The 26,127-nt window shown below is 49.7% G+C and overlaps 1 protein-coding gene across 1 annotated transcript in view; it reads right to left on the bottom strand.

The window, feature by feature from the left end:
• ZFHX3 (zinc finger homeobox 3) overlaps window positions 1-26,127 on the bottom strand; it is a 233,352-nt gene that overhangs the window by 54,295 nt on the left and 152,930 nt on the right.

Below are 26,127 nucleotides of genomic sequence, written 5' to 3'. Positions count from 1 at the left end.
AGTGAAGGAGAAATTTAAGAAAAGCGAGAGTCCCTGAGGAAATGTACCATTTGGGGACGTGAACTGAGGACTCTGCCCCTCCTATGTAGTTCACAACTACTGACAACATTCCAGCAGGACCATTTACTAGCCAAAAATGATCTCCAAGTCTAAAGAGAATTCCTTTTAAGTTGTACAACCCTCTCCTATCCGCGCACATATAACCCGAGAAGAGGAAATTGCTGAAACAAACTGGAGGATATGGAAATACATGCACCATCTTTTCTAGGTCCAGCCATGCTTGGCCATCTTGCTTTTATTTATTCAGACTTTCAACAAGACTATCCAAAAACTGGATCATAAAGTTAGTCTTTAAATGGTGAAATATTTCTTAAAGCAACACAGTTCAATTAGTTCTAGCCAAGCTCCCTTGTTCTCTACAAATATACTTACCTGCACATACACAGCCCATCAGATACTATGGCGATGGGAGCCAGAAAAGCAGGTATTAACTCACAACAGAGGACTCCATCAAAAGAACTCTAAGCACTGACAGGCCCACGCTGAATATGAAATAACTGGGACTTCAGACAGAAGTCTGAAACTGTCCCCAGCTCACAGAATCCAAACAAGCTAGTGAGAAATAGCAATCTTTCCAATGGCTTTAGCAAAGAGGAACAGACTCACTAAGGCTTTGTCTACACTACACATCTTTCAGTAACATGGCTGTGTCAACACAACCCTGTCACTAAAAGTCAGGCAGTGTAGCTTCTGTTTGCTGGCACTTTTGCTGACAAAATACAGCGCTCCTGATGACAATCCGTTGTTTATACTGACCCTTGCCATGGCAAAACTTGTGGGGGGGGGGCGCGGGGGGTTGCACCTCTGAGTGACACACACGAATAATTAGTTTGCAGCAAGCTGGAGTGTGAAGCTTGCTGCAGACTAGCTGTCTGTATGGACCCTACTGATGCATATTAGGAGTTCATTAATGTGCTTTGATCTAGTCCTCTTTGAGGCAGTAGGGTCCACAAGAACACTTGGCCTGTGGCAGGCTATGCAGGACAGATTCACATCGTTCTTAGTGGTGAACTAAATGTTAATGTAGACAACCTTTACCACCAATAGAAAAGGGAATAATCTGTGACATTCGATTGAGGGGACGAGAAGCAAATATGCTTTTTTTGCATTTCTAACCATTTATTTTTTCCAGGCAATCAAAAAAGAGAGTGAATGTTGGTAGGACTATTAGGTTCATTAAGGAGGAACTCTAGTAAGGAGTCTCATGGGTGAGTTCACAGCACCACCTCTGGTAAAAGGTGGGTCAGTCACTAGGGCCTGAGGATCACTTGCCCTGTAACTGAAGGTTACCACAGGGAAAAAGCCACCATCCAAGCAACATAAGCTTACAGGAATAGAATGGCTCGTGCAGCTTTCACCAGCTCTATCAGGAGTACATTAGTAGCCACTTGCAAAGGGGGCTTTGTAACAAGGGGTTTCAAAATTGACTGACAAGGGGCTGCAAATACCGGGGTTGACTTTGGCCTGACTGCCCCACACTGTGAACTTTCTCCACTTGGTGCTCTAGGTGCTGCTGCTTGAACACAAGCCATTTGCTTGAAGGTACAATTTTCAAAAACTTCTATATGTCTTGGCCCAAGTTCTATCAACTTCCAGTGGAGACCCAGGCTCATAAGTGACTATGGCTCTTTTGAAAAGAGGACTGAGGTACTTTTGAAAATGCTACCTGCAAGGCCTATGGATAGAATGGGTAGCACGTGATGTCTAACAGAGGGTGTGGCTCAATCTACCCCACTACCACTGCTCTGCAGGTCAAAATTCTTTAGAGCTGCGAGAGTTGCAGGCGTCTTGTTCTGGGAAGCTCAGACTCCCAGGGTGAGATGTCTAGTGGATGGTATCCTTCGACAAAGACATTTTTCAGTAACATGCAGAAAATTACAATACTACAAATGATTGATGCAGAAACGGTCTCCTTGTGGGCTGAGCAGCAGGGAGTTTGCTGGAGGGAAGAACTGTGGAATAAACATTTGGATTCATAGTTAGGAACTGAAATTCCTTAATTCCCCTCACTTCAGGGAAAAACAGAGAAAAATTCATCTCTTTGTTACTGCCTAAGAGAAGTGGTAAGCCAAGGTGTGGAGAAAGTTTTTGTTTAACTGGGGAAGCAAGGATAAAAAGCAGGAGTTAAAAAGTTAACTGATTTTATGGTCTTCGTTAAAAAAAATTGAATATCAAGTCTTTGCTCTTTTTCTGTCCCAAATTAATGTTCACCATAGTGACTGGTTCCGAGACACCCGAGTGATACACAGACTAGAACTGCTTAACTAGACAGACAAGGAAGTAGCCTATGATCCTCCTGATAAAATAAAATGTGCACTTCCTCTCAGCTCCTCAAAGCACTTTAACAAGGTGGGCAAAGCATCCCCAGCCCCATTTCACAGAACAGAAAATGGAGCCACAGACAAGGTTAGTGACTTGCTCAAGGTTAAATAGGGGGGCCAGTGACAGTCAGAAATATAAACCTTGGTCTCCCATCTCTAAGTCCTCTGCTCCAGCCAACAGACAAAATACACATTTCCCTTATTTCTGAAAGAGGAAAGAGAAATGTACTAAAAAACTAAAGCCTTCCTCAGCTACAATGAAGCTGCAACATCCTCCGTAGCTAACAAAGATAAGCCTGAAGTGCTAGAGCCTTCATGCAATTCCACCTGAGACCTAGAGGTGTCACCATCTGCATGGAGAGGAAGAAGGGGTAGCTGGTCGCTGGATTCAGACACTGTCTGGGCTGCCTAACCTGAGCATGTGGAAATAATACATGTCTTCAAGTGAACTGTCTGGTTCTGGGGAAATAAAATAGGACATTCATAAGAGGTTACACCATCTGTCTTTATACCATCATCATCAACAACAAGGGGGAAAAAGAGCTCTTTAAATGGATGAAAACCCAGGCGGACAGTAACCGGGAAAATGTGAGCTATGAATACCAATAAAGGTAGAAAAATGATTAAAAAACAAGGATACAAACTGCAAATTCCTCTCCCCTGCTCAGCGCCCAGCCCCACTGACGTGAAGGCAGTTTGTTTTATTGGTCGGCTACTTAAAAAGAAAGCTACCAGACAGTAACGTGTAGTAGGAATTATCAAGCCCCTGTCACTAGAAAGCTTGCTCTTATGAAAACCAAATCACGTCAGCTTCCTTTTGCCTCATCCAGAGCTTTCTGATCCAGGAACGGGATGAGGCTGCAGAACTGATTTTCCTACTCACAGAACAGAATTTTTGTGAATTTTGGTTGCTTTTAAATAGGAGAGGTGGAGGATAACACACTGAGGGAGATAGTCTTCCATTTGCTGGCACAAGCCTCTCCTGGAACCCGGTGGTTCATTTGGTCCCCTGCACAGACTGGGGCAGCCCTGACCACTGTCTTAAGTTGACTCCCCTGTTGGAATGACCCCTATGCACCAAAGCAGGGGTGCAGAATCACTGGAGCATAAGAATGCTCCTGCCTTGTCTCCTCCCATCCATGACACAGCCCCTCCCCTCCTTCATCCCACCTTGGAATGCTCTGTGCACGGGGAAGTTCCAGCAGCGGTGGAGCTGAGATCTACCACTCTACTAGTATAGCCCAGGGGTAAAGGAGCAGGTTCACAGCTCCCCACAGCCCTTTTCACTCTGGTATTTGTAAAGGTGCAGAACCAGATCTACATGTTGGGTAGTTATCATAGGCTTCAGGGTATATACTGATCATTTGGACAGTCAGGAAGGAGCTTCTCTCCGTTTCCAGTGCAGTACTTCATAACTAGCTACTAGATGTACTACTGTTGGGTTTTTCACCTTCTTCTAGAGCAGGTGGACCACAGGCCAAATCCAGATCACCACTGAATGGACCCCAAAATCCTTTTCTTTACTTATTATTGTTATATTTTATTATTTTCTCTGGAGTCTGGATCTTGACTATACGCTGACTAAAATTTGGACCTTGACAAAAAATAATTGACTACCTCTGTCTGAAATATCAGGAATTGTCCACTAGCAGAGTTAAGATATTAGACCACAGTTAAGACCAATGATTTGATCCAGTTTTTAATGGCAAGGTGGCTCCTTTCAACATAGAAAAGAGCAACACCCAAATGTCAACGTAAAAAAGAAACAGGATCTTTTCCTCCTTCCCAAGCACCTATTTCAAAATTCTCTCTCTGATGAGGTCTCTGCATCTGGTGTGCCCAAGTGACTGTTTCAACATAGCTGTTCTCTGAGATGGAAGGTAAACACCTGTAAACATTTGAGTCAGGGCTTTCACATCCTTCTTTCCTCTTGCATTTCATGGTGCATATCACTGAAGGAACAAGGCCTTGTTGATGTGGAGGAGGCTGCTCTTAAGAATGGCCTTGCTGGGTCAGACCAATGTTCCATCTAGCCCAGTGTCCTGTCTTCCGACAGTCACCAATGCCAGGTGCCCCAGAGGGAGTGAAGAGAACAGGTAACCATCAAGTGAGCCATCCCCTGTTGTCCACTCCCAGCTTCTTCCTTTACCCCTTTTCTCTTGAACTCTCAAGAGCAGTAACACTGAAGGGTTTTTGATGTGTAATTTTCTTTCATTAGAATTGGCTAGAATATCCTCATGTAAGATTGTACTCATGCTATAGTCACACTTCAATGGCAAGACAGAGCTGACCCTTCTGTTGAAGTCAGCCAGACAACGGGAGAGCCCTGCAGCTGAGGGGAATGCTCACCCTCCTCTAGGGCAAGAATGTCCAGAGCCAAACCCCTAAAGATAGCCTGATCCTCTGATTAGTTAGGGGCAAAAGCCCCTGTAAAAACAACAAAGGCGCTTGTGTTACCTTATACTAGCAAGTACTTGCCATACTTGGTGCCCATTCCCATCCACTGCTTTCACTTGTTCAGGACTTTCTGATGCACCTAAAGATTGAGCAAAAGCTCACTGGTCACTTTGTGCCTGCAGCACCCCTCAAAATTTTTCCACTTGAGAAAAAACAAAAACAAACACTTGTCCTCTTTTCCCCTAGGCTTATAACTGAAAGCCAGCTTGACTTCGAGCCTTCAGTCATGGCCATGCAGATCCCCGAGAGAAGATTACATCTTTGCTGAGTGTCTGAAGAGTCAGTAACATTCTAAGCTGGAGACATCTGCTCAGCCTGTTAGTCCAATTAAGTCCCACTCACTTTGTGACCAGGGCGCATGCACCCTAAGCAGGAGACACGGGGATGCTATGCTGCGTGGGGAAGCTCACCTGCAGCACTGCGTTCGGGAACCTCTGCACCCTCTGTATGTCTGAGAGAAGCTCTATGCTGGTTCTCTCATTTACAGGAACAGAGCAGGGTGTGCTGAATCCAGGATGACAGAGCCACCCCAGCGAGTGCTGTTTAATCTGTAGTCTGGGGCCTTAACAAATAGCATTGAGGGGTTGTAGCTGCTATTCCTGTGCATTAGCTGGAGTAGAGGGCACAGGGAGGGTATGGCTGTGCTGTGCCCCCAGGCTGCAAACTGGATTTCCCCAAGCCCTGCATATGTCAAGGTTTACGAAAGTTATGTGAATTTCACCCTTCCTAGGCAGAGGAACTGGGGCAGACTCGGGCTGCTGCTAAGCAATTTGCATGAGAGAGATTGAGTCTCAGTGAAACACAAACAAGAAAATCCTCACGAGCCCCAGTGCCTTAACATGACCCGAGCCCCCAGTGCCTTAACACAATCCCCCAAGGCATCCACTGCCTTAACACGATCCCCCGAGCTCCCCCCCGCCTTAACACGATCCCCCAAGGCATCCACTGCCTTAACACGACCCCCAAGCCCCCCTGTGCGTTAACACGATCCTCCGAGCCCCCCAGTGCCTTAACAAGACCCCCGAGCCCCACTGTGCCTTAACACGATCCTCCGAGCCCCACTGTGCCTTAACAGGATCCCCGAGGCACCCAGTGCACACTGGGTGCTATATAAATAAACATACTTAGAACAATTTTATAAATCCCTGAGAATGGGCTTATACCAAGAGCACCGTCAGGAGCTGTAATTACAGAGTGGCAGGAATGCTAGGAAATCTGCTCTTCAGAATTTTGAAATCCACCCCAGTGCAAATTCCCAGGATGGGTCTTTTTTTCCTTAGTGAATAAATCATTTTAGACAACGGTATTTCCTTTTAATCTGAAATTAATCTATTAAGGAGCAGAGGAAAAGCAGTCTGGAAAATTTAAGTATCTTCTGACCTCAGCAGAATTCAGAAAATCCCTGAGCCTAAAGTAAGTAGCGAGAATGTGCCTCTGTCCCCAAACATCGCAGAACAAAATGTATCACTTCTGCTCCTTCCAAAACCCAGACAACAAAGCTAAAAATCAGTGCAGAGAGAAGTCACCAAATCCCTACTGGAAGTGTGCCAGTCTCCTCAGCTCTCTCTTCCTCTCAGCCTTATTTCCTTAACAAACGGACATCTCTGATGCAAAAGGATGAGGGGTATTTCTTTGGGGGACATGGGGAGAAGGAACTGAAATAGAGTGTTTGCCTCCCCTCCCTCCAGCAGGCTCAAGAGCTGAGAAACATTAGCTGTCATGAACCACAATCAAATCAGGTTTGAAATATTTAGCAGTGGCTTGGAAAATGCAGTGGTGCAGCTCTGACAGGCGAGATGTGCACAGACACTCATTTTCCATTATAATGGAAATATCAAGCCTGTTCTGAATATGTATAACCCAGAAAAATGTATTGATTTTTCATTCGGCATTAAAAAAATGAAATACCCTGCAGCTGTCAAAAGCCCTTTGTTAAAAGCTCATCTTCCTGGAATGAGGTTTACCAGAAACAAGTTTTAATTGTACACAGAGCATCTTCTGTGAAACAAAAAGGATGCCTGTCACTCCCACCCCCATGGACCTGAAAGCTGGCCTACCTCTGGCAGCAGTGACACTGCCTAACTTGGCAGCAGCAGGCTACAGCTATCCACTCCACGTGACAGTGCGTGTGTACGCGCTTACCATCCCTAGACTTGAAGGGAGATGTTTTCACACAGCCGTGAACATGCAATGGTGGCAGCAAGGGCAGGGAAATTTGAGATGAGAAGGTCAGGGTAGCCCTGCCCTTCCCTTCCCAAGTACACATGCACCGATGGATGCTGCAATCCAGTTAGCTCTCACAAATGAAGCAGAGTCAGGGCAGATCAGCACTCAAGGCCTTCAGCTCCCCCCACGTGAATTATTGTCATTTTCTCTCCTTCTGGAACTTGGCCCCCACATGCCATGGATCTCAGATGGCCCACAGGAGGCCAGGGCCCTCTGTGCCCATCTTGTCATCTCCGACACAGACATGTGGTATACTAGGGGCTCTATGACTCCCCAACTCAGGGTTTTTAGTGAGCTGGGGGTGGGCCTGCCCTAGTTAGCATTGGCTTTCATGCAATTGCCCCACTAATTGTGTGCATGTGGCGGGGATGATAACAATACCATGGAGAGGACTGTCCCTCTGGCCAGCTGAATGAATCCCTAGGAAGAAGCTCTAGGGGGGACTGTTGTGGGGTAGGAGCAAAGCACAGTGAAAGGCTCGGTTTGCATTCCAAGCCATCTCCCACATGCCAGGTGTGCTTTGTCCTCTGAAGTCGCAGGTCCAGAATGGAACATTTGGGCTTTGGCTAGGAGCACTGCAGGGACACCTAGATGCAGCAGGATGCATTGCTGGCAATCCAGAAGGGTTCACTCTTCCCTTGGAGTGCATAATAGGGCTAATGGGGCAATGTCTTTCATATAAGCCTGAGAACCAAGCCTCTGGCTGCTTGTCGTTATTAAACAGCCAACAGCATGTGAGGCAAGGGGGGGGTGTTATCCTGGGAACCTAGCCAAATCTCAACTTGGATAATAACCAAACAGCTACCTACATTCCACCTGCAGCTTCACATGATGAAGGGATTTCTAAACCACTGGTGCTAGCATTTTGTGCTGTTCAAAAGCTGCTGGGCCTCACCCCAAGGGTGGGTAATGAGATTGCTCGCTGGAGTATGGATATCATCTTAGAATCTTTCAGGATGCAAGAAAATTTGTGAATTCAAATTGTTATACACACTGACCACGCATTTCTAAGTGGCAAGTGTTTCAAGGGACTCACTTCCACACCCTGCTTTACATCAGCAAGAGAAGAGGAAATAGGGACAGGTCTGTTACTGGAGCGCTCCATGGCCTGGGTGACTGCAAGCACAGATATAGGGGGCAAGTCTGTCGCTGGAGTCCTCTGGCCTTTTTATTCGTGGACTAGAGTTTCAAGCCTTCAGCCTTTGTAACCTTTGATTTGACTGTGAACAGGCATAAGTGACCAAGATTCCGCATTCAGAGAGCAGCATCCTGAGAATAATTTGACTAAGTGCTGGTGACAGGGCCCAGAAGACAGTTTTCCACATGCCCTGAGCTGCAGATTAACTGCACATCAAGCAGACACAATTCAGCTACTTGGAAAGGTGCATAAATCCAATTTCAAGACCTTTGGCAGCAATCTCACCTCCATGCCCCAAGCATGTGGGGCGGAGTGTCAGGGCGCAATGGTCGGAGGGGGGTGCTGTACAGCAGCATAGGGGTGTGTGCTGCCAGTGTAGAGTCAGAAGCTGCTCCTAGCTGGCAGGGGAGTGCTGTGTATAGGAGGTGCCCAGATTTCTCCTGGCTTCCTCCTACAGGGGAACATGGAGGGGGGAGGCAAGCGGTGACACACAGATACTGCTCTCCCCACTGTTCCTCTGTACCCCCTTAAGGGCGTGTGTGTAGGGGGAACGAGGAGCAATACCAGGCGCTCCACACATCCAGGTAAGTTCTCCTATGTGGGTGCAGGAGGGGTGTGCAGGGGTTAGGGACGATGGAGGCAGGGTGCAGGGGTGAGGGTGTGGGTGGTGCAATGGGAAGGGGCACCCAAAAGGGCGAGGGGAAATGGGGGGGCACCAGGCCCATGGGGGCCAGGGGTGCCAAAATTCAAGTTCGGCCAGGGTGCTGTTTTCCCTAAGGCTGGCCCTGCAGAGCATTGCCTGCTGTTGGAGGAGTTGGTCACATTGGAGCCATTTCCCTCCTCGGGCACAAACATACACGAGGATGCACACCACGGCCCAAAGACATTGTGTGGTGCTTTCTTGAGTGCGTCACTCTGCACCTGTGCTACGCAAAGGAAAAGCAGGGCCCAAGGTGATGGGAGGGAAATACCAGGGGCCAGAATGTGAGGAGTAATTCATGGGGCTCAAATCTTAGAGCAATGGGCTGGTTGGAGTGATTCCTAACTATTTAGCACAGAGCCTCAGGATGTAATCAAAAATCCTTCTGTTGATCTTGGGTTAACAACTTTATTTCTGGGGCAGCCCTGGGCAAAGGGTACGTCTGTGCACAACACATTGAGGAGGAGTAAGGAGAATGCCAGCTACAAGTTAAAAGCACATAACGCCCAACTGAAAAACAGCCCCTAAAGGCCTGTACTCCAAGCTGAAGCCTCGTACCTGGCTCTCCTGCAGCAACCTAGCAAGCACGCAGGCAGAGAACACTGAACACAGGCGGCAGGTGCAGACAAACAGGTATGTTTGTTGTTGAGCACTTTGGATTTTGCCTTTTGCAGGGAGAAACGCTGACCAAAGCGGACGCTTCTGACAGGGCTGTGGGGGTCATTTTATTTTAACATACGACAAAATAGACAAGGCTTTCGAATCTCCCCTGACGTGCTTCTCACTCAAGGAAAGCAGGCTGGCCTTCTTCCAGCACACATCTGCATCTCTCCCTTTTGCATTAAAACATCCTTTTAATTAGTATCATTATTTTCACCAATCAAATGCATCGCCTCATTTACTAAATCCAGCTAGGGGTCCCATGCCTGGAGAGCCACAAGAAAAGACGGTTACTCACCTTTGTAACTGTTGTTCTTCGAGATGTGTTGCTCACATCCATTCCAGTTAGGTGTGCGCGCCGCGCGTGCACGTTCGTCGGAAACTTTTTACCCTAGCAACTCCAGTGGGCCGGCAGGTCGCCCCCTGGAGTGGCGCCGCCATGGCGCCCAATATATATCCCTGCCGGCCCGCCCGCTCCTCAGTTCCTTCTTGCCGGCGACTCCGACAGTGGGGAAGGAGGGCGGGTGTGGAATGGATGTGAGCAACACATCTCGAAGAACAACAGTTACAAAGGTGAGTAACCGTCTTTTCTTCTTCGAGTGATTGCTCACATCCATTCCAGTTAGGTGACTCCCAAGCCATACCTAGGCGGTGGGGTCGGAGTGAGAAGTCGCGGCACGGAGCACTGCAGTTCCGAAGGCCGCATCCTCTCTCGACTGCTGGACCAGGGCGTAGTGGGAAGCAAAGGTGTGGACCGATGACCAGGTCGCTGCCCGACAGATTTCCTGGATGGGCACACGGGCCAGGAAAGCCAGCGACGACGCCTGCGCCCTGGTAGAATGCGCAGTCACACGGCCCGTAGGGACATGGGCCAAGTCATAACAGGTCCTGATACAGGACGTAACCCACGAGGATAACCTCTGGGAGGAGATAGGAAGCCCTTTCATACGGTCCGCTACCGCCACGAAAAGCTGGGGGGATTTGCGGAAGGGTTTGGTCCTCTCTATGTAGAACGCGAGAGCTCTACGGACGTCCAGCGAGTGGAGCTGCTGCTCCCTGCCTGAGGAGTGAGGTTTTGGGAAAAAAACCGGGAGGAAAATCTCTTGGTTGACGTGGAAGGCTGAGACCACCTTGGGTAGAAAGGCAGGGTGTGGTCTAAGCTGCACCTTGTCTTTGTGGAAGACCGTGTATGGGGGGTCCACCACAAGGGCTCGGAGTTCCGACACCCGTCTAGCTGAGGTGATAGCTACTAGAAAGGCAGCCTTCCAAGAGAGGTAAAGCAGGGAGCAAGTAGCTAACGGCTCAAAGGGGGGCCCCATGAGCCGGGACAACACCAGGTTAAGATCCCAGGTTGGAGCAGGGGGACGGACGTTAGGGAATAACCGTTCCAGCCCCTTAAGGAATCTCGACACCGTCGGGTGAGAAAAAACGGAGCGACCGTCCGCACCCGGGTGAAAGGTGGAGATAGCTGCCAGATGGACTCGCAACGACGATAAGGCCAGACCATGTTCTTTGAGGGACCAAACATAATCTAAGATTTCGGATACCGAAACTTCCATAGGGCGGAGATTTCTCTCTACGCACCAACAGGAGAAGCGTTTCCATTTTGCCGAATATGTGGCTCTTGTGGATGGTTTCCTGCTGCTCAAGAGCACCTCTCTCACAGGCGTGGAGCAGCGCAGCTCGGAACCAGTTAGCCACGCAGGAGCCACGCCGCTAGGTGCAGCGACTGCAGGTCTGGGTGACAGAGGGACCCGTGGTCCTGGGTAATCAGGTCCGGATGAAGGGGCAGGGGAACTGGGTCGGCTACGGCCAAGTCTAGCAGCATGGTGTACCAGTGCTGTCTGGGCCATGCCGGGGCCACCATGATCACACGAGCCCTGTCTCTGCGCACCTTCAGGAGGACCTTGTGAACCAGAGGGAACGGAGGAAACGCATAGTACAGGTGGGTCGACCACTGGATGAGGAAGGCATCCGCTATCGACCCCGGCTCCCTGCCCTGAAAGGAGCAGAACGCTTGGCACTTCCTGTTCCCCTTGGACGCAAAGAGGTCCACCCGGGGATAACCCCACCTCCGGAAAATGGAGAGAGCGACGTCCGGTCGAAGGGACCACTCGTGTGACAGGAAGGATCTGCTCAATCGATCCGCCAGCGTGTTCCGTACTCCGGGAAGGAAGGAAGCCCTGAGGTGAATGGAGTGGGCTACGCAAAAGTCCCAGAGTCGTATCGCCTCGAGGCACAGGGAGGAGGACCTGGTGCCGCCCTGCTTGTTGATATAATACATGGTCGTCGTGTTGTCCGTAAACACGGCTACACAACGACCCTGAAGCTGATGACAAAACGTTTGGCAAGCAAGGCGGACCGCTCTCAACTCCCTCATGTTGATATGTAGCCCCACCTCCTCCTGGGACCATAGGCCCTGCGTCCGCAGGGTCCCTAGGTGGGCCCCCCAGCCTAGATCTGAGGCATCCGTTGTCAGGGATACCGAGGGCTGAGACGGGTGAAAGGGAAGACCCGCACACAATACGGACTGGTCCACCCACCAGCCGAGGGAATCTAAGACCTTCTGGGGGACTGTGATTAACATGTCTAGCGGTTGCCTTGGTCTGTAATGACTGATAAGCCACAGCTGGAGAGGCCTCATGCGGAGCCGAGCGTAGTCGGTCACAAAAGTGCACGCCGCCATGTGGCCTAACAGGGTTAGACATGTCCTCACTGACGTCAACGGGGCTGACCGCAAGCGTTGAACGATCGCCGCCATGGTCTGGAACCGCTGCCGAGGCAGCGAGGCCCTGCCCACAGTGGCGTCCAGGACGGCCCCGATAAATTCCACCTTCTGAGTGGGCCTCAGGGTGGACTTGTCTGTGTTTATCAAGAGGCCCAGACTCGCAAACATGCCGGTGATCACGCGGACATGGCTGTACACCTGCTGTTCCGACGTGCCCCGAATCAACCAATCGTCCAGATAAGGGAACACGTGGACACGGTTGCGCCGAAGATGCGCCACGACAACTGCCATGCATTTTGTAAACACCCTCGGGGCCGTGGACAGGCCAAACGGGAGGACCGCAAATTGATAATGACGAGCCCCCACAACGAAGCGGAGGAAGCGTCTGTGGCGTGGCCAAATGGCAACGTGGAAATACGCGTCCTGCATGTCGAGGGCGGCGTACCAGTCTCCCGGATCCAGGGATGGAATGATGGTCCCCAGGGATACCATGCGGAACTTCAACTTCACGAGGTATTTGTTGAGTTCTCGCAGGTCGAGGATAGGCCTGAGGCCCCCCTTGGCCTTGGGGATCAGAAAATAGCGGGAATAAAACCCCTTGCCTTTCTCGTTTTCGGGAACCGCCTCTATAGCTCCTTTGCTGAGGAGCGTCCGCACCTCCTGCCGAAGGAATTGCTCGTGAGAGGGGTCCCTGAAGAGGGACGAGGAAGGAGGGCGGGAAGGAGGGAACGAAACAAACTGCAGGCGGTACCCCGTCTGCACCACGCTCAAGACCCAGCGGTCTGATGTTATTTGGGACCACGCCGGGAGGAAAAACGAAAGGCGGTTGGAAAACGGAGGGGAAGGATCCGTAGGGGAAACTGTTACTGCGCCCTCGAGCGCACCTTCAAAATGAAGGCTTAGGACCAGGCGGGGGTTTTGAGGAGCCTTGGTTCTGCCCCCCTTGGTTCCCCGACTGCCTGCGCCTCCCGTTCCTGCCGCGGCGCCTGTAAGGGTCCTGCCGCTGGCGGAACTGGGAAAACGGCCGACGGTGCTGCTGTTGCTGCGGCCTAAAGGGTCTACGCTGTGTCACGGGGGTGTGCATCCCGAGGGACCGCGCAATGACCCGGTTGTCCTTTAAACTCTTAAGTCTGGGGTCTGTCTTATCAGAAAACAGGCCCTGGCCTTCGAAAGGAAGGTCCTGTATCGTGTGCTGGAGCTCTGGCGGAAGGCCGGAAACCTGCAGCCAGGAGATGCGACGCATCGTAACTCCTGACGCGAGGGTACGGGCAGCCGAGTCCGCAGCGTCCAAGGAGGCTTGCAAGGCCGTGCGCGCGACCTTCTTGCCTTCGTCCAAGATGGCCGTGAACTCTTGGCGAGCATCCTGTGGCAGCAGCTCCTTAAATTTGTCCACTGCCACCCAGGAGTTAAAGGCGTATCTGCTCAGCAGGGCCTGTTGGTTAGAGACCCTGAGCTGCAGCGCCCCAGCCGAATACACCTTACGGCCAAGGAGGTCCATCCGCCTGGCTTCTCTGGACTTGGGGGCCGGAGCCTCCTGGCCGTGACGCTCCCTATCGTTCACCGATTGCACTACCAGTGAACCGGGAGTCGGGTGAACATGCAAATATTCGTACCCCTTAGAAGGGGCCATGTACTTCCTCTCGACTCCTTTCGCTGTCGGAGGGATGGAGGCCGGGGACTGCCAGATAGTATTGGCATTGGCCTGAATGGTCCGTATAAACGGCAGGGCGACCCTGGTGGGAGCATCGGAAGAGAGGATGGTAACAATTGGGTCCTCTATCTCCGAGACCTCCTCTGCCTGCAGACTCAGGTTTTGAGCCAATCGCCTGAGGAGGTCCTGGTGCGCCCTGAGATCCAGCGGGGGGGGACTGTTGGAGGAGGTACCCGCCACCGCCTCATCCGGGGAGGAGGATGATGAGACCCCAGGCACAATAGTGTCCAACTGAGGGTCTTCCGCAGCCCTCGCCTCTGTCTCCGGAGCCGCAGCGGAGTCCTGCTGTTTGGATCCTTCGTCCCCTTCCGGGGAGGGAGGGGGGCGAGACAAAGAGGCTTCAGGGGCCCTACGCTCCGCAGTCGCCGGCCTAGCAGGGAGCTGCTGGGGACCCTGGGCCTGATGGTACGCCCAGGGTGTCCAGAATCCCCACTGTGGGGGGCCTTGGTCCTGCAGCGGCGGATCAGCAAACAGCGCCGCCTGCCGGTCGGTGCCCAGCGCATAGCCGCTGTCCGTCTGGGAGGACACGGACGGCTGCCTGGAGGGCCACGGCGGGGCCGACCCTGGATGGTACGGGTCTGCGCGGGCCGGCACGGAGGATCGTCTCGGTGCCGGGGACCGGTGCCGGGAGTCATAACGGTGCCGGGATCGGGACCGGGATCTGTCACGGTGCCGGGCGCTGCTTCGGGACCGGGATCTGTCACGGTGCCGGGCGCCGCTTCGGTGCCGGGACCTACTACCAGCTCGGTGCCGGGAGATCGACCGGGACCGGGACCTGCCACCAGCTCGGTGCCGGGAGGTCGAGCGAGATCGGGACCGGGACCTGCCACCAGCTCGGTGCCGGGAGGTCGACCGGTGCGGTGAGTAGCGTCGGGACCTGCTCCTGGAGTCGCGGTGCCGGTGTCGACTGGAGCCTGACCGCGACCGTCTCGATGCCGACCGGTGCCGCGAGTGCGACCGGTACCGCTGAGGGGAGCGGTGCCGGGACTGCGAGCGGCGTCGGGATCTGGAGCGCCCAAGACGTCGGGGCCTGGATGGCGAACGACTGTCCGAGGGCGGTGCCGACATCATGGGCTTGCCTCTGGACGTGACCCGCACCGGAGGAACCGGGGGTGGCAGCCGAGTAGGCTCCGTCAGGGCAATAAGGTCCCGAGCCGAGGCGAAGGTCTCCGGTGTGGATGGGACCATTATCTCAACCCCAGATCTCATGGGGGAGCTCGGCGGCACCGGACTCAACAGACCCGCCGGGCCCGGAGTCAACGGTGCTGACGGTGCCGGCGGCGCCGCGGCCGATGTCGAGGCCGGGCGTTCAAGCCGGGTCTGCCTGGCCGGAGTATTAGACTTCGACGGCCTAGGCACTGATTCCGGTGCCGGAGAAGGTCGGTGCCGAGGAGTCTTCTCTGTGCCGGAGCGATCCGGTGCCGGTGCCGAAACCACGGTCTGCGAAGTCGACGGGTCAAGTGCCGCCTCCATTAGGAGAGTTCGGAGCCTCTGATCCCTCTCCTTTTTTGTCCTCGGCTTAAAAGCCTTACAGATGCGGCACTTGTCAGATCTGTGCGATTCCCCGAGGCACTTCAGGCACGCTTCGTGGGGATCGCTGGTAGGCATGGGCTTCTTGCAGGCCGCACACTGCTTGAAGCCTGGCGAAACAGGCATGAGCCTGGCGCCCGGTGCCGGGAAGGGCTAAGCCCCCCGGCCAGGAACTACTTAACAGCTATTTACTAAACTATCTACTTAACAATACTAATTAACAACTATCTATAGAACTAGAGATAAGCGATAAACAAGCGATAGAAACTAGGAGAGCTAGGGACGTGGAGGACAGCTATGCCGCGCTCCACAGTTCCAACGACCGACACGGCGGTAAGAAGGAACTGAGGAGCGGGCGGGCCGGCAGGGATATATATTGGGCGCCATGGCGGCGCCACTCCAGGGGGCGACCTGCCGGCCCACTGGAGTTGCTAGGGTAAAAAGTTTCCGACGAACGTGCACGCGCGGCGCGCACACCTAACTGGAATGGATGTGAGCAATCACTCGAAGAAGAAATGCATGTGGTCGAAAAATGCTAGCAGCAAGAAGAGCGCTGCACAAAAAGCCATTCCGCTAAAAACTTGATCATAAAATTATTTACTCCTCTGCCCATCGATTCTGCCAACAGGCTGGAGCAACAGAGAGGCAGAGGATCCAGTATGGTTCGGGGGATAACTGGAGAAGAGACATTTGTGTCTTTGCATGCAGTAGTGGAGAGCTTACCGCTGTTTACAAAAACAAGAAAAAACAGGAGTTTAGACAAGAATGAGAAGCTTGCCTGTTCCATAAGGCTGCAATTACTGCTAGCGAAGAAAGAGGCGGTAGTCTAACCCTAGGAGAAATATAGCATGAGGAGGAAATTTCAGCATCTTTGCCTTTTAATTTCAGTTTGTTGTTAGAGAGTTTGGATCAATCCTGCCAACACTTACACACGTGTTTAGCTTTAAGCATGTGAGGCATCCCATTGACTTCAATGGATCTGGGCCACAGACAGCTACGTGCTGAGAATGAACGGTGAAAGAGTCTGTACTACTTTGGAAACCTACAAGTTGGACAGGAATTTAGCTCTGCAGAAAAAAAAAATCACACTAGAAAACAGTTCTGCAAAAAGAAGGCCTGTTTCCAAACTACACAAAGTCAGAAATGCTCCCATTTCAGTGTCACTCACTGAACACCATGTGTACACAACAGGAAAAGGGCCAGTTAGTTATTTGAACTCATCATATCCTACAAAAAAGTATTTAAAACACAGGAGATGAGGCATTACATACAAAACTGTCTAGAAGTAGTTGAAACAAAATGAGCCGGGCTACTTATCTTCTTGGCCAGTGGTCCAGAGACAGATCTAGTGACACTATAAAGGAAACTAATAAAAACGAGACTTTTTTTCCTTCAGTTTATTTTTGAGGGTTCATTATAAATATATCTGACTGTTTCTAAAGATACTTCTGAATAATTTAATTCCACTTTAAAAAAGAAAAAGCTCAACAATCAGTTCTCTGAGATGGCCCCAGCTTTCTTGTACACTGAATTAAGTTTGAAGTCAGTAGAATCCAACAGGGATTTGTTCCCTTGAATTTCAGCAGAACTAGAATTATTGCAATTATTTTCACACATGAAATGCAAAAAAAGCAAAATCCCTGAACATATTTGTAGTGGAGCGTGATGGAATTGTGTTGTCATTTATGGGAAATAATGGCAAGCCTATCTCTCCCTTCTCCCTCCCCCCGCACCATTTTCCGGTCCAAATAACCATGAAAAATTACACTTCAGTGTCAGGAGGACAACAAAAGAGGGGCTTTCTCCTCAGCTTGACAGCTTTTCAGGGTTTTTTCCTTTCTTTGGACAAAATCTACCTTCTATTCTATTTCATTTGAAATGTGATCTAACAAATGCATCTTGACAAGTTCCTTTCTTTTAAATAGCATTTTGCACAGTTTAACCTAGCTCTAAACGGAATCAGCTGCAAAGGGGAATCATGCAAAATAGAAACCAGCACCAAAAGAAACAAAACAAAAGAAAACCCCAATCCAGTTCTTTGGGTCTGGAGAAAAAGGAAAGATCAGCCCCAGAGTGGAGACAAATGGGGGGCGGGGTTAGGAAACAAAGAGGAAAGCACTGGAAGGGAAGAAAAAGGTGAGAAGAGGCAGGGAGGGGTTATCAGAAGGAGATGGCAAGCGACTGAAAAAAGGCAATGGAGAACCTGCCAGAGGCCATGCTTTTTAGAAGATGGAGCCAAACTCCTGCAGAGGAGGGGGGCAAATTCCATTTTAAATTGTGCTGTGTGCCAGTGTACTGTTTAGGGCTCCGCACTCCCCTTGATCACACCGTGAGGTTTGTACAGAGCTGAAGAGAAGAATCTGGTCCTTATGTAGTAGCTAGATGTTGAGTTAGTCTCATTTAATCAGGCCCTTATTGTCCCATTCATTGTCATTCCTCACCTCCCAGGTAGAGACCATGCAATTTCTTCCATTTCTCTTCCTTCCCCATCCTGCTTACTCTGGTTCCCTCCTCCTTCCCTGTCTGAGTGTCTCATCCCCTCTCCATTTCCTTCCCTACAGTAAACCCCAAATCTACCTGCCCCTCCGAGCTTCTCTGCCATCCCTTCCCCTTTCCGTGTGCTAAAGTGATCAGCAAGTAAATGGTTCATGCTGACATTAGTGTCCTCATTAGTGATACTGATGGGGCAATTGCACACCCTGGTAATTGTTCAAGGCTGCTTGCAGGTTCAGGCAGACAGCACCATGTCAGTTACTTTTATAAAAATGAAAGCTCAGGATTCTGCAAAATCTTAATGTTGCACATGGTCTATGAATAAGTCAGGCAGGCTGAGTGCCCATGGGCTGGGTGTGACATCCCAGACTGTGGATTTAGTTATTTAAAATTATTCACTTGACTGAGGCAATAGCCAGGTGCTGAATTCTGAACGATCACAGTTCAGACTTCAACCCAAGGCTCCACTGCAACCCCTTCTCAATTCCCAGACAAACGGGGGTAAGATGGAGCTACAGATGACAACATGTGTCAATAATTTAGGGTAAAATACATTCTAGAGATGTAATTATGACAAAACCAAGCATTATAAACCCAGAAAATGTAGTGTTCAGGCTAACTAGAACATATCTGGATTTCTTTTCTAGTCTGGAAAGGCATCCCACCCCCCAGGTATACACAAATATCCTAGTTTCCCCTCTCTGTTGGGTAGAGCTGGTACAGTAGAAACTTTTGAGAAGAATTAGGATTAGTGATTATTTTTGCCATTATTTTTCATAACCCAAAGTTTCTGGCAGATCTTCTCTTTCCCAGAAACTGATGAAGAATTGTTATCTTTCAAAATGGCCCTCATCTCCCATTTTTCTAAATGAGAGTAAACCCAGAGAAGGTGGTGGCCCTCAGGAAGTGGAGAGAAACTCTCAGTATGTCTACACTACAACTGGGAGGATGCTTCTGAACACAGGCAGATACACCTGCTAGCTCTGTGGTGGCAGGGGCAAGGGCTCAGCCTAGCTGAGTACAATCCTGCTGACCCGCAGGGAACCTCCTGTGGCAGCAAGCCTGAGATGCTGCCCGTGCCACCGCTGTCACACTGCGATTTTTAGCTCACCAGCATGACTAGAACTAGTGCACATTGTCTACCTGTGCTGGAAGCACACTCCCGCAGCTGCTGTGCAGCCATCCCGGGAGTCCCACTGAAAACAACAGGAGATAGTTGGCCATTATGAGAATGGCATGCAAGGGCAGTCTGGTTTCAGTACTACTGAGAGCGATAGGATCTGCCAGTTTGAAAGTGGACAGTTCTTCATGGATTTCTCTGTAGTAAAACATGATTCTTTAGCCCCTATTCCAGAAGACATTTTTCTATTATGAAGAATAGGGGGAAAAGATCACTAATCCTAAAATAAAAGTTCTTCAAATGTAGCCTATTCACAAGATTTCAGTGAGTTTAAACTACATGGGAAGATTGAATTGTCTACGTTATGCTATTATTAAGATCATTTGGAACAAAAATGGTCTGGCAGTGGGTGCTAAATTTCTCAAAAGACCCTTTTAAAATTAATTATAGCTCCTACATTGATTAACCAGATTTACTTCTAAATAGTCAGAAAATTCATTCTATACTCAAAGATTCGGTGCTGCAATTTTGAGGAGGATATGCTGTAGTTATCATATATAACCATAGAAGATCAGGGTTGGAAGGGACCTCAGGAGGTCATCTAGTCCAACCGCCTGCTCAAAGCAGGACCAACACCAACTAAATCATCCCAGCCAGGGCTTTGTCAAGCTGAGCCTTAAAAACCTAAGGAAGGAGATTCCACCACCTCCGTAGGTAACCCATTCCAGTGCTTCACCACCCTCCTAGTGAAATAGTGTTTCCTAATATCCAGCCTAAACCTCCCCTGCTGCAACTTGAGACCATTGCTCCTTGTTCTGTCATCTGCCACCACTGAGAACAGCTGAGCTCCATCCTCTTTGGAACTCCCCTTCAGGTAGTTGAAGGCTGCTATCAAATCCCGCCTCACTCTTCTCTTCTGCAGAGGTTAATCTTAATAATACACAGGTTCATCTTGCTTTAAGTGCAAAACTTATCTCAGCCTTAACTGGAGTTGCACCAGTTATGTCTACATGTAGCTACGTTTGAACTTGAAGATATTTCCAGGGAGCGCCAATGGATGTGAATGTGCGAAATCATCAATGACTGCATATTGAGTGGGAATGTGTGTCCTACTGAGGTATCAGAGATCAGTTGTAGGAGTGTCTTATTTAACATCTTCATGAATAAACAGCACAGATGGAAGGAAGATCTTGTGGCTTAAGGCCCTGGAACAGGTTCAGTTTCTCTCATGCTTAGAGGGCTCTTACCTGCAGACGAAAGCATGACAAGATCCAGTGGCTAAAAGATGAAGTTTGGAAGTTGGACGAGTACTTCACTCCCTCAACCCGCCTGCCCTACCTGACAGGGGTGTTGAGAAGATAAAGTTATCAGTGTCTGAGAGGCTCCGACACCACAGTACAGTGGTCCCCAACCCTTTCGGTCTGGTGGGCGCCAAACAACGAGCCATGGAGGACTGTGGCGGCGGACAAGCATCTGCTGAAATTCCGCCGACAAGCAGTGTCATCCAGAGGCATTGCTGCCGAAATACCGCTGAAAACCGGCGGGATTTCGGCGGCGACGTCTCTGGATGATGCAACTTGTCGGCAGCATTTCAGTGGATGCTCGTCCGCCAGCCAGTACACTGGCGCACTTAGATGCCCTGGTGGGTGCCATGGCACCCGTGGGCACCATGTTGGGGACCCCTGCCACAATATTTAGGGCCTAGACAGACTCAGCTGGAGAACAGCCGCTGAAACATGGAGGGAAAAATATTCCCAGAACCATATCCAATGGGCTGGAAATAGCTAGGAAACAATAAAGCTGAAAAAGACCTATGGGTAATGTGGACAGCAAATTCTGGGCCCTCTGGGGATTGAGCATTAGTGGACACATGGGGTAAGGAGAAATGTCGCTATCCAAGGAATGTGAAAGGAGGCACAGCATTTGAAGAAGGTCCACAGCATGTATATACCCCCAGGACAGTCCTGATGGTGCTCAGGGTCTGTGGTCACAGCCCTATGATGCATGCCTCACAGTGACTGCTCCCCTTCTCATTTTGCAGTAAAAATGCACTATTCCATGCCCCAGTACCATCACACCCACCAGATGTTTCATACTGGACTAATATCACCTCCAATACAAGATCTTAGAGAGCAAAGGTCCAGGAGCACCCTCTGGGCTGTACTGAAAAGGAGAGAACAGAGCCACTCAAAAGTGACTATTCCAACAAGGCCTCAGGGTCAATGGTATAGAAGACTGCCGTTAGAGTCTCCTCCACTGCTATAGCTTTGACCAACAGGAAGAGGGCAGTCTCCAAACCACAACTAGCTCTAAAATCAAACTGACGCAGGTCAAGGAAATCGGAGTACTCCAAATACTGCCAAAAGTTGCCTGGCTACAACCATGCCTCCCTGCACTCCGCTCCCCCTCCGCACTCACACACAGGGCAGCCACCACAGAGGCTCAGATCGATTGCGCACTGTGATTGGACAGCAAAAGAGGCCATTTAGATTTTGGGCAAAGGCATCAAGTTACAAAGAAAGGAGAGAGCAAACTTGCTCTACACGGCAACAACGAGACTGCTACAGCAACCCTATGCTCAGCTCTGATTAGTGCAGTACCAGACAAACTAGAGGGAGTTCAGAGAAACAGTACTGCACAAACAATTGGGGGTGGAGGAATTCATTATAAAGAAAGATTGAAAGAGATAAACATTCAAAGCTTGGCTAAGTGATGGCAAGAGAGAGCAAGACAGGCTTCTACAAACATGGAAAGGATACAAAACGACAAAGAAGGAGAGGAGTTATTTAGGGCATGGTAAGAGGTAGAACTCAAGAGTAATGGGATGAAATTTAAAAAATTAAACAATTAATTTCAAGGAACCTTTCCAGACAGCGAGATGTGTTAGACAGGAAACAGTCCGCCAAGGATGGCGGTGCTTGGGACACTGTCTACCCAAGTTTTCAACGCTCTAGGGAACAATTCAGCACAGGCCCCCAGTGACAGATCAGATGGGACCTAATAGTGCTCTCTCAGCTCTAATTCCTATAGTTCTGACTTCTGTTAATTAATACTAGAACATCAAGGCCCCCAAATCAATACTATTGCATTTCCACTACATTCTGATTTCCTGCCTGTTACTAGAAGCCCATAGCTAGAAAAATTAACTATGGCTCTCAGATCGCACAGCCTTTATGGGGACAGGCCCCAGGCTCAGAGCCTTCTGCAAGCGTCCAACTCCTCCCTTTCCCATGAGCTCGCACCTTCCGCCAGCCACCTGACCCCCCCCCCACACCCAAAACTCGCAGCCTTCTGCAGGCCACATGATCTTACCTCCTACAAGCTCACAGCCTTCTGTGGGTCATCTGACCTCTCTCCCCAAGCTTGCAGCCTTCCACGGGCCCCCAACCTCTGCAGACTGAGCTCAGACTTGTGCTACTTTGAGCTACAGTTGACATGCTGGATCTGAACAGAAGACCCTGCCTTTTCTGGAGGCTCCCAGTTTCCTACCCTGTTCCCTTCTCTGCTCACCCTGGCAACCAGCTCCTTACAAATCTCTGGCTGCTACCAAGCTCAAGGCGGTGCGCAAGGTGCCTGGGACAGCTGGGCAGAGCAGCCACAGCAAGAGAATACAAATACCAAATACCCGCAGGAAGCCACACCAGAGAAGTGCTCACAGAAAGTGCAGAACATTCCTGCCACTGTGTCCCCTTCTGCCAGCTTTATGGTGCATAGTGTTGAAGGCAACCTATTTGCGCCTGTCCCACCATCCGCTCTCCCCCACTCCTTGCCCCCGCCCATTGATCCTCTAGGATAGCTTGCTCCCAGCCATTGCAGAATGGGCTCTATGTAGCCGATTCTCAAGGCTTCTGTCCAGGTTGGCATGAGGTGAATCTAATGATGTGGGCCATGTCAGGGCTGGCTCTAGCCATTTCGCCGCCCCAAGCATGGCGGCACGCCACGGGGGGGTGCTCTGCCGTTCGCCGGTCTGGCGGCTCTGGTGGACCTCCCGCAGGCGCGCCTGCAGAGGGTCTGCTGGTCCTGCGGCTCCGGTGGACCTCCTGCAGTCCACCGGAGCCGCCTGCCGCCCTCCCGGCAACCGGCAGAGCGCCCCCCATGGCATGCCGCCCCAAGCACGCGCTTGGCGTGCTGGGGCCTGAAGCTGGCCCTGGGCCATGTGCTCAGTCCAGTCTATCGCAGGAAGGCGAGTTACGTGGCTAACATACCGTACTGGGAGTTGGGAGGTGCCGGTTCTATTCGTGACTCTGTCTCCGACTTCCCATTAGAGATTTTCCCTTTCCTGTCCCTGTTTTACAGTTGGTACAATGAGGATAATGGGAAGGTTGTGCAGCTTAACCAGTGTTTGTAAAGTTCTTTGAATTTGTTGCCTGGAGAAGGCGAAGACTCTTTATCCTGCTGTGTCATGTCCCTCTTGCGGACTAGCACCTTACCATTAGTAACTCTTCCTCCAAGATATAACGTGAGGCTACTATGGTATAACTAATCTACTCCCCTCCAACAAACGAAGCCATCTACAGTCCCATAAAGCAATTTTTAAATGACTCTTGGCATTGCTATTGTACTGACAGCTTCAGAAGAAACAGAACAGAACAGGACAAAGGAAAAATAAAGATAAAATTAGCAAGCTTCAACTCATGCAAGCCCAAGTGCGTCCACAGATTCCTCTCTTTGGGGAGAGGCTCTCTTCGGAAAGATGCCCTGGGAGCTGCCTGCTAACACGGAGATGAAATGATGACATCCTGGCGGATGAGCTGCTCCTTTTATCAGTTTGGGTTAGTAGCACTAGCAGAATATCAGTAATTGCTTTTCCCCTTCTACTAACAAGCTTTTCAGCAGAGGAATATTCCAGCTTCCTGCAGCCAATGGGCTCTTTCCTTTCTCTCTTCCTCTCCCAGTTCCAAATAATCAAAAGTGACTGCAATTTCAGCCCTGCTTCTCTGGTATCAGCTGCACCAAGAGAGGCCACAGATTGTCAAGTGAGCCCTCTCCATTTGCCTTCACACCACCAGTCCCAGCCTGCAGCATCACTCCACAGCAGATGACAGCACAAGAATCCCAGGAACTGCTAAAAAGCAGCCAAACCCCAAAACAACTGATTTATGGAAGGCAGGGTGGGCAGCGGGGCTTGGTCCAGACTTGGGGAAAATGGTTCTGTTAAGATGTTTAACTAAGTGGAGATTGGGGCTGTTTTAAAATGAACCATATACTGATTCTGTTACCATACACGCTTATGGTGTGGCACAGTGGCACTGCCTCTGCTTCCCTCCTGGTCTTCCACCAATCCATCAAGACTCCAACACCTTCAGGCTAAGGTGACTTAGCCCTCCTGCTAGGCCATGAACATGTATGATCCCTTCCAGGAGGCCCATAATCCAAACTAAACACAAAGACATGTAAGCTCTTATGTAAGAACACTAGTACAGCCAGACTGAGTCATATCAAAGGTCCATCTTTCCCAGTATCCTGTCTTCTAGCAGTGGCCACTGTCAGATGCTTCAGTAGGAATGACCAGAACAGGACAATTAACAAGCAATCAGTCCTGTTGTCCAGTCCCAGATTCTGGCACTCAGAGGCTCAGGGACACCCAGAGCCTGGGGTTGCGCCCCTAACCATCGTACTTTTTAACCCGTTACTGATCCATGAGAGGATCTTCCCTCTTATTCCATGACTGCTTACTTTGCTTAAGAGTCTTTAGTGTGGGACCTTGTCAAAGGCTTTCTGAAAGTCCAAGCACATTTTATCAATTGGATCACCCTTGTCCATAAGCTTGTTGACATCCTGAAAAAATTCTAATAGATTGGTGGGGCATGATTTCCCTTTACAAAAGCTGTGGTGACTCTTCCCCAAGCATACTGTGTTCATCTATGCATCTGATAATTCTGTTCTTTGCGATAGTTTCAATCAATTTGCATGGTACTGAAGTTAGGTTGATCAGCCTTTAATTGCCTATACTGCCTCTGGAGCCTTTAATAAAAATAGCTATCCACCAGTAATCTGGTATAGAGGCTGTTTTACATTAGCTATCCACCAGTAATCTGGTATAGAGGCTGTTTTAAACGATAGGTTACACACCACAGTTCGTAGTTCTGCAATTTCAGATTTGAGTTCCTTCAGAACTCTTGGGGGAATAGCATCTGGTCCTGGTGACTTATTACTGTTTCATTTATCAATTTGTTCCAAAAGCTCCTCTAATGACACCTCACTCTGGCACATTTCCTCAGATCTGTCACTGCAAAAGAAAGGCTCATGTGTGGGAATCTTCCTCACATCCTCTGTTGTGAAGACCGAAGCAAAGAATTCATTTAGCTTCTCCGCAATGGTCTTGTCTTCCTTGATGCTCCTTTGGCACTTTGCTTATCCAGTGGCTTCCTTCTTTTGATGGTACTTTATTTTTTGTTGCTCTTAGTTTGTATGCCTTTTGCAGTTGCTCTTCAAATTCTTTTTCTGCCTCCCTAATTATACTTTTACACTGGACTTGCCAGAGTTTATGTTCCTTTGTATTTTGCTCGATAGGGTTTGACTTTCAATGTTTAAAGGATGCCTTTTTGCCCCAACTGCCTATTTTACTACCATTCAGTCATGGTTGTATATTTTTGGTCCTCTTACTTTTTTATGTTTTATTTAGAGTATAAATTTAGTTCAAAGCTTTATTATGGTGTTTTTCAATAGTTTCCATGCAGCTTACAGGCATTTCACTCATTATTGTTAATTTTAATTTCCATTTAACTAGCTTCCTCATTTTTTGTGTAGTTCCCTATTTTGAAGTTAAGTGCTAATGTGGAGAGTTTCTTTAGTATTTTCCTCCTACACAGACATTAAATTTAATTACATTATGGTCACTATTACTGAGCAGTTCAGCTATATTCACCTCTTGGACTAGATCTTGTGCTCCACTTAGGACTAAATCAAGAATTGCCTCTCCCTGTGTGGTTTCCAGGGCTAGCTGCTTCAAGACGACGACATTAATGGGGTCTAGCAATTTT

This window comes from Gopherus evgoodei, chromosome 12 (assembly GCF_007399415.2).
Source record: "Gopherus evgoodei ecotype Sinaloan lineage chromosome 12, rGopEvg1_v1.p, whole genome shotgun sequence".
NCBI classification, from domain to species: domain Eukaryota; kingdom Metazoa; phylum Chordata; order Testudines; family Testudinidae; genus Gopherus; species Gopherus evgoodei.
The sequence above is the reverse complement of the archived record's forward strand: the minus strand, read 5'-3'. Positions and strand labels throughout refer to the sequence as shown.